Source organism: Furipterus horrens, unplaced genomic scaffold (assembly GCF_987537825.1).
Source record: "Furipterus horrens unplaced genomic scaffold, mFurHor1.1.pri manual_scaffold_17, whole genome shotgun sequence".
In the NCBI taxonomy this organism is placed as follows: Eukaryota; Metazoa; Chordata; class Mammalia; order Chiroptera; family Furipteridae; genus Furipterus; species Furipterus horrens.
Genome location: NW_028327187.1, coordinates 103,884,695 through 103,893,665, shown reverse-complemented (window position 1 = coordinate 103,893,665; position 8,971 = coordinate 103,884,695). Strand labels below are relative to the sequence as shown.

Genomic DNA, 8,971 nt, shown 5'->3' with positions numbered 1-8,971 from the left:
AATCTTGAACTTGTATCAATAATAGATATTCTAAATACTTACACATAAGAGGAATATCAGTGAGCTGAACGTCTAGAATGGTCTAAGAAGACCTCGCTGCCTGACTTCACACAGACATGCATTAAACTCATGATTGAGACTAGAACTAAGTGCGATCATCACGTGACTGGTAAGTAACATGCTAGACATGTTGTTTGTTAAGGCTAATTAAGTGTCCCTCATGCTGGTCAGATACAGGTCCTTGTCTGAGTTTATAACTTCTTACTCATGCCGTGTTATGGAAGCTTAGTTTAAGATACCTTATTTGAAGTCTCTAGTGACTGATTAGGTCCTAGGGTATTCTGTGATTCTAAAGTTTTCTGCATTATCCCCAGTATATTCTGTTTAGTCTTAGGCCATCAGAAATGAAGTCACAGCCAGTATATCTGCAGTTGCATTTGGACACACAGGGAGTTTGAATTCTAGCTCCACCTTTATTATCTGTGTGATTTTGAATAAAGTATAGCAGGTCCTTGTCATTTCATTATAATGTTGATGAAGAAAAAAAGTAGATTCCTGGGTAGAGTTTGCACGTTTTCTCCTATGTCTGCATGAGTTTTCTCTGGGTACTCTGATTTCTTCCCACATCCCAAAGGTGTGCATGTGTGGTGAACTGACATGTCTACATTATCCCAGTGTGAGTGGGCATGGCTGTGGGTGTGAGTGCGCCCTGTGACGGGAGGGCATCCTGTCCAGGGTGAGTGCCCACCTTGCGCCTTGAGCTGCTGCAAGAGGCTCCAGCCACCCACAACCCTGAACCTGAACTGGAATAAGGGAGTTGGAAAAGAATTATCTTGTTTTTGTTTTTCTCAAATATACATGTCGCTCACAATTATTTCAATGCTTTTTAAAAATTAAATTTACTGCACTGACATTATAAGATTATATAGGTTTCAAGTGTACCATTCTATGATACATCATCTGTACATCACATTATGTGCCCACAACCCAGATTCAAATCTTCTTCCATCACCATATATTTGGCCTCCTTTACCCTTAAGTACTCTCTTACCCCATCTCTCTGGTAAGCAGCACACTGCTGTCTGTGTCTATAAGTTTTTGTTTGTTTGTTTTTCTTGTTTGTTCAGTTGTTGCTTTCAATTTTATATCTTACATATGAGTGAAATCATGATTTTTAACTTTTTCTGTCTGGTTTGTTTCATTTAGCATATTTTCGAGATCCATGCATATTGTTGCAAATGGCAGTATTTCATCTTTTCTAATGTCTGAGTAGTAGTCCACTGTGTATATTATAAGTGTTTTGGGTCTTTATTTAGAAGTTTGGTGATGTTCTTTAGGGACCAGAAATGTGCCTTAAGAACTTAACATTTTTTCATATCAGTCACTTTTTTTTCAATTACAGTTTAGATTCAATAATACTTTTTATTAGTTTTAGGTGTACAGCCTAGTGGTTAGTCATTCATATACTTTACAAAGTGGTCTGCCCAATATTCCAAGTACTTACCTCACCCCACGCATAGTTATTATTCTTGTTTATATCAATTAGCTTATAGCAAAATTGGTATTATTACCTACGTTGTTTTGCTTAAAGTTTCCAAGAAACTACTGACAAGGATAAGTGAGAAGTTACTGTATTCACTCTTTTCTTAGAATCTGGTTAATAAAACGTGTGAAACACTTAACAAAGTGTTTGGCAGGTATAAATTACTAATGAACATTAGCTATTATTATTTTTACGAACAGTATTTAGCCCTCTAGAAATTATCTGATGGCAGACCATAACTGCTGGTCAAGCCACCTCTGAACTCTGGAATGTAAGTGGGACATGAGATTTGAAGGTAAGATGCAGGGAACATTTACTTGGTAAATTAAAGTAGATACTTTTTCAGATTTGTTGGGTGAAATCCATCTAGGCCAGAAAGAAAGCCTATCGCACATCTACTCTAAAGACTAGGGTGTAGAATAGAATGATGGGTATGTGGACCTCTACTACTATGTGGTAGAAATAGAGGTATGTTAACCACAGTGACCTGAACCAGACACCATAATTCTGGGAGACCTGCCACTACTGTTGCTAGGAGTTTTGGTGGAATGTACTGGGGCATGTACGTGTGTGTGTGTGTGTGTGTGTGTGTCTATTGAGTGGGCACTGTTTCATTCTGCTTTTTATAATTATTAATATTATTGTACCAGTAATTCATTAAAAAGGAAGTCATTAGTGCCACTTTAACAGTGCTCCTAAGTGGGAGATGTACTCTCCTGCAAATTTGAAATTTAACACAATGCACATGCATACCAACAAAGAAGAAGAAAGATGACATGATTAAATTTTTCCCAGAATTTTCTATTGAAAAAGTGAATAATTTTAGCTTAGCTTAGTTATTATGGAGTGTATGCAACAAGTTTTTAAAGCTTTCTGTGTAAAAGACAATTATCAGAGTTTGAACTCTAAGAAAACTCAGAAGTTGGAAATATCAGACAAGGATTTTAAAGAAACTACTATAATTATGCTTATTATGAATGGAAAATAAAAAATCTTAACAAGGAAATAGAAACCATAAAAATAATCATTATAGAATGGGAAAAGACAGTATCTGTAATAAAAATATTCACTGAGTAGGATTAGCACAGAATGAAAAGGATAGAAAAAAACAATCTATGAACTCAAAGATAGATTAATAGAAATTATATTCAATACAACTTGAAGAACAAAGAGAAAAGTTTTAAAAAATTAACAGTCTCAATGGCCTGAGGAATAATATGAAAATATCAAACATCATGTAATTGGAATTTCAGAAGGAGAGAAGAGAAAAAGTGGAGCAGAAGAAGATATTTTAAGAAATAATGGCTGAAATTTTCTCAATTTGGTGAAAGAAATTTACAGCATCAAGAATCTCAGAAAGCCCCAAGGAAAATAAATCCAAGAAAAGTTATATTGAGTTCCATCATAGCTAAACCACTGAAAACCAAAGGTGAAGAAAACATTCTGAAAGTAAGCTGAGAGACATGACACATTGTGTACAGGAAAACAATTCTAATGACTGCTGGCTCCTAATCAGTAACAATGAAGCTCAAAAACAGAATATCTTTAAAATGCTAAAAATAAAAAAAAGAAAACCCAGAATTCTATACTCAGCAATAAGTATCCATCAGTAATGAAGCAAAAATGAACACATTTTCACATAAAGGAAAAGCAAGATAAGTTTTGCCAGCAGACCTGTGCTACAAGAAAGGCAAAAGAAAGTTTCTTCAGGCAGATGGAAAATGATAACAGATGGAAGTTCAGATCTATAGGAAAGAATGAAGAACTTTCCAAATGGTAAATATGTGGGTAGATAGGTATTTCCTAGCAATGGGGATAAAAATAATGGTTTCTCTATGTAGTGGTAGTTTACAATAATGTGTACAAATATATGTGAAAGAGTATTAGGTCAGAAGTTTCAACCAACACACCAAGATACAAGGTATCTTGCATAGAAGGCACATTCCAATGGCTATGATAATCCAGATAAAAGTTTTCAAAGGGAATAACCAAGAATATGTTTAATGATTGATTCATCCACTTTAAGAGTATGAAATGTTTGGATTTATGGAAGGTTGAATTGCTTTTTGAGGGTGATTAATTTGGAGACAGCTGTGCTGTGCTGTGATCACCAACCTTTACCACCCAAAGGGATTGGGATAGGGATCCTGGCACTCAAATCCAGGGAAAGGAAGTTCAATAAAATGAACCAAAAATAAATAAATAAATAGATAGATAAATAAATAAATAAATAAATAAGTAAGTAAAAAGGGGAAAGAAAGAAAAATAGTAAAGCTTTCTATATATATTACCTTTTCAATCAGATAATTTTGAAGCCACTGAATGCATATTGCACATGATCTTATTTATTTTATTTTCCTACTCTCTCATTATACTTTCTTTACATTTGTGAAACACATATCTGTACAATGTGATAGTTTTTCATACAGATATTTTACCAGGAAACAAATAAAAAATGCCCCCAGAAAACTCATATAGAAGCCTAACAAGCATTTTAATATAAACAGCAAGAATTGCTTTTGATTACACAATTCTTTTTATAAGAACTTCCATTGAATAATTTAAATATCTGTAGAAATAACTTTCAGCCTAAAGTTTATGTGATGCATATTATAATCCTAAAATGACCTTTCTAAGGTACACATACATAAACACATAATCATATACATAGTTGGGGATTATATTCTATTTTACTGTCTTTTGTATGCTGTTTTGGGGACATTAAACTATCAGGATTAAATAAGCATCTTAGAAATAGACCACCATTTTGATTATGAGTAAAATCTATAGCCATTCCAATTTTAAAAGCTTTCATTTGATTTCTTTTTCAATGTTTTACTAGCTTTCATGTTAATAGTTTCTCATGATTTCAGGGCTATGTTTAATGCCCTTGTGAACAAATTAATCCAATTTTCTCATTGTTTCTAACTTCATTTGGGTACTACCTCTAGAGCAGTGTGCTCTGGTTAATAAGAGGCTTGTGTACAAGAGAGTAGAAGTGGACTGGGTCATGCCTTTCCTTACCGCTTCAAGAACAACCAAGAGAGAAGTCAACCAGGTTGCTCGGGTTTTTGGTGGAATATATAGTAGTAGATAGGTGTGTGTCTTGAGATGTGTTTGATGTGTGTCTTAGAGATATGTGTGCCTAGAGATGGTATGCTAGTAATGTCCCCTTTGCAGTAGAAAAGGTATAGTATCAGCCTATTTTACGTGGCCTACACCTAAACCCATATGAACTTATCTATTGCTACATTTATGAAGAAAAGGAAATTCCTCACTTCTTGAGCCATCTCCTTTTTAGATTCTCTTCTGAACACACTGGCTCTCTAACCATTGGGACATTGTTGTTGAAAAATAAAAATAAAAGAAAAAGAATTTCCCACCTCTGAATTGCAATTTAGGCTGCTTGTATGATTTTAAATATTATAAAGTAAATAAATTAAAGGGGAAGTAATGCACAGCATGTTGACTATAGTTAATACTGTATTGTATATTTGAAAGTTGCTAAGAAGGTAGATCTTAATAATCCTTATCACAAGAAAAAAATTGTAACTGGTGACAGATGTTATCTAGACCTGTTGTGGTGATTACATCACAATATATACAAATATCAAATTATTATGTTATACACCTGAAACTAATATAATGTTATATGTCAATTAGACCTCTGAAATCTCATCCCTTTTAAAGGTGATTTTAATTTTGGGAAAAGCCAGAAGTCGCAGGGCGCCAAATCTGGGCTGTAGGAGGACTAAGTCACCTGGGTGATTTGATGTTTCACCAAAAATCTCTGCACAAGACATGATGCATGAGCAAGCACATTGTCATGATGAAGCTGCTGAGCATCGGTTGTCCATAGCTGCGGCCTTCTGAATCATTCAAATAGTTTCCATGGAGCAACGTTCAAGCTTCACACAAAATTTGATGCAGATTCATTGCTCTATTCACTCAGACATTTTGAATGCGACAACCACACAGTACACATGCCCACTCAATGGCATCTACTGCCTCCACTGACTAGTACAGTGAAGTCATCATTGTTCACGCATGTGCATTCCAGTCCACTGTCCTTAGCTGCCAAGCTACATTGATGTTGCACAAACCGTTCTCATTATATTAACAATGGCCAGACTTTTTCCAGACAGACCTCATCTGGGAGACAAGAGGGCATGGTGGTTGAGCAGGTGAATGTTTTCACTCTGTGTGGGATCAGTTTGTTAATGCATGATCTTAGCAAAGTTACTTAACCTCACTATACATTTTTTCTTTATTCATTAAATAATTTCAACCACAGTAATAATATTATTTATTTTATACCTTTCTTTCTTTTTTTTGGTGGGGGGTGAATGCTAAATGAGGTTATACATAGAAAGAACTTGGGATAAGATGTGGCATATGTAAGGACTCAATAAATTTGAATATAAAGTAAGATTTGTATGTGCAGGTAATTCAGGAGAAGGAGACACAAAATCTTAGACAATGAGACACTTTTAAGGTCACTTTGGAGGAATTAACCATTTGTACTCTATAATAACTTCTCTAAAACACAAAGATGCTTCAAAATATCTGTAGTTTGGTCTAAAATTAAAAAGTAAGATATTTTCTATTTTCTTATAATATTTAAAAACTTCAACAAATTTCAGAGTAGAAGAAATGAGGAGTAGAGGGGAATAAGAGAACTAAGTGAGGTTCAAAGAAGAGCTACCGATTACACAAGATTTAAATAGTGGGAGGATGATGAAGTCAGTCCATATTTAAAGTGGTAGGAATATTTAAAAATATTTAATTACCTATGAGAAAAGAAAGTGGGTTTGTTTTTTAAGGCTTTCATTATTACAATGGATCTATGTTTTTCTATGAAGAGACAGTGCCAAGTATTTCGATTTAAATGTTTTTTTAAAAACTTTGAAAATGGATGCAAACTGAGAAAATGAAAGATGATGAATTTAAGGTATTTTTTTTTTTTTTTTGTGATGTGCTTGTTCTGGAATTTGAATCAGACATGCTTTCATTCAGATACTTGTTTGATAAAGACCTGTGAAGTTGTAAAACCTTGCTATATCCATCAGTGATCACAATTGAGTGCAATTCAAATTATGAGATCATTGAAAGTATCTTAAAATGTCTGTAAACTCAGTTCTTGAGCTGTTGACTATCCACTGGTAAAGACGGCAACAGCCTTCCAATCTTGTGTTGTATGCTTCTCAGTACAATTACTATGATATGGTCAGAAATATTGCCAGTACATTGTTGATGAGGTATTTAAAAAATGCAAATTAACATTCTCTCAACATATGGCACAGTTTCACTCCTGACTATCACTTGTAGTGGTTGTTCTGCCTTTATTAATTCTACGTAGCAGAGGAAAAGTTTAGATAAATACATAGCAGATTGCTAAATATGGTAAGAAATAGGGTACAGTTACATCCTTCTGAGTTCTTTTTTTATGTTTTGAAAGGAGGGATTTTAAATGGTTTTTTAATACTTTGGGTTTTTCCCATTTTTCAATTTTGAAAATATATTTACAAATTAATAAGAATATATGACCTAGCAATTCCACTCCTAGTCATATACTCAATATATATTCACCAAGTTATATACACAACACTATTTCTATCACCACTACTTACAATATCCTCAAACTTAAACCACTCAAATTTCCGAAAAAGAAGACTACATAGAAAAATGTTCATAAAGGAATACTATACAGCAATGAAAATGAATACTCTATAACTAAATGCAACCATGTGGATGGATTCCACAGACAATATTTGAAGAAGCCAATAACAAAAGAGCCCATGTATGATTCTATTACATAAAATGAAAAATCAGGGAAAAGCTTACCTATTCTGTTAGAAGAAGGATAATGGTTATTCGGGGAGGTGAAATGACCGGAAGGGGAACTAAGGAGCTTCTTAGATGTATGTAATGCTCTGTTTCTTAATGTGGGTGTTGTTCCTATAGTTGCAACTTGGTAAAGATTTATTGAGATGCAAACTTATGAAATATATCCTTTCATGTATTTTGATATACTTCAGTAACAAATTTTAAAAAGGAGAAATTCTCTTGATTACCAACCTAAGAGTTTTTGACATTCTAAAACATTATGAAGAACTTATTTGGAGGTAAACAGAACAAACTTCATTCAGACTTGAGATCTAGAATAAATAGACTTTGACAAGGCCTTACACATTGCAGTTGCTGAATAAATGTGTGTTGACGGACTAATATACTTTATTTTATTGTTGTGATTATTTTAAAGCATGATGTTAACACTTCATGAAAAATATTCACAATAAAACTAGGTATGACAAATTATATTTTATAAAACTCAAAGGTTTTCCCTTAGAGTATTGAGTGGTGCCTAATGTATCTTCCTTAAAAACATGGAAGGCTGATATGCCTATTAAAGGAACATATTCAATTTAGAAGGACATTGCTAACTTCCTGCTTTATCTCTATTAGTAATTCCTATTTGGCTTCAGTCCTCTTTTTAAATGTTCATTGAATTTACCAAGGACAGTAATTTATTTATCATTACGATGATGCATTGCCCTAACAGATTGGTGTCTTTTATAGTGGTTGAAGAATTTATTTTGTTTAGGAAAATATTTATTTTAGCAAATGGATGGCTGTTGTTATATTAGAATTGAGAGAGATTTATTTTAAGTGTTAGGAAAGATATTTTAAACAAATGGATTATTGTTTTGAATGAGTCCTAGAGTAAAAATAATATGCCATACATATTGACATTTAATAAAAATTAAAGTTTATGTACAAACAAAGCACTCAATCACTAGGATACAATTTGATTTCAGCTTTCAGTTTAAGAATTAATTAAAAAAATTTTTTTGAAATCTAACAGAGCATAAGTTCATTCTTGGATTGGATTACATAGAGGTCTCATAATTGTGAAACGGTTTTATTTTGGTGTTCTTTGTGGCTGAGGGCACTAACCTACTTTATATTAAAAATATAACTCATACCCATTGCCCATGGGTAAAGAAACATCTGATTGGTGGTGTTGCTCTTATATCAGTCAGGGGCAAAGCAGACATACAGTTCTTAGTTCTTCCTGGCTTAATGCCTGTGTTTGTGGCCAGCTGTTTCATGCTTGGGGCACATAAAAAAAAAGAATATAACTCATGTGGGAATATTTTATGTATCATTAAACCCCACCCATATATAAGGGTATTTATATATACATATGTGTGTGTGTGTGTGTGTGTGTACACTTTCTCCTTCTGGGCCAAATAATTTTTTTACTGAATGTTGTGTTTTCAATTCCTATTTCAGCATTGCATAGAACTTTTTAAAGTAATATTTTCTGCTACCTTCCTTATGTTAAAACTTTATTTATATGTTACCTTTTTTGAATACTTTCTATTTCCTTGACTTGGGGGCTCAATTTTCCTCCCTTTTTTCATA

At 33.5% G+C, this 8,971-nt stretch overlaps 1 pseudogene; it reads left to right on the top strand.

The window, feature by feature from the left end:
- The first annotated feature begins 8,526 nt into the window (after positions 1–8,526).
- Positions 8,527–8,670, top strand: LOC149991736 (small nucleolar RNA SNORA48; annotated as a pseudogene).
- Positions 8,671–8,971: the final 301 nt, after the last annotated feature.